At 50.2% G+C, this 468-nt stretch overlaps 1 protein-coding gene across 1 annotated transcript in view; it reads right to left on the reverse strand.

The window, feature by feature from the left end:
- Positions 1 to 468, reverse strand: part of GALNT5 (polypeptide N-acetylgalactosaminyltransferase 5) — a gene marked incomplete at its 5' end in the record, with an annotated part of 16,182 nt that overhangs the window by 8,987 nt on the left and 6,727 nt on the right. The window lies entirely within an intron of this gene.

Genomic DNA, 468 nt, shown 5'->3' on the forward strand with positions numbered 1-468 from the left:
GCAGAGGGGGACCCGCGCCCGGTGCTGGGCGAGCGCAGTGACTCGCTGCACACAGCAGGTGTTGAAAATGGGGAGCGGTAAGTGCAGGGCTTTCGGTGACAGGCTGTGAGCAAAACCCCAGTGGCCTCACTTGGGTACTTCGTGATCCACACCAGGTATCAAACAGTCGTTCAAAGACTCCAAAATGAATTTTTTTTTCTTCATTGAACTATAATTGCAATTAAAATCTGGTTGTAAGTTTTTATCCTTTGCCTAAAAAAAATATTATTTTGTGCTCTAGAGATTTCTCGGTATTAAGCACCACATTTAAAGACTCAGCCCGGGTTTAAACAGCACGAGGGGTTTCTGTGGCGCATCTCTGCTTTTCAGGTCGCTTTTGCCGTGGTCTCCCATGGCTGTGGAGACGGCTGGCAGCGAACTCTCAGGAAAAGGAGGGGGTGAGAAAGGGGGTTTGGGGGGCTCGACCGC

The sequence above is a fragment of the Egretta garzetta genome, unplaced genomic scaffold (assembly GCF_000687185.1).
Source record: "Egretta garzetta isolate BGI_Z169 unplaced genomic scaffold, ASM68718v1 scaffold635, whole genome shotgun sequence".
Taxonomy (NCBI): domain Eukaryota; kingdom Metazoa; phylum Chordata; class Aves; order Pelecaniformes; family Ardeidae; genus Egretta; species Egretta garzetta.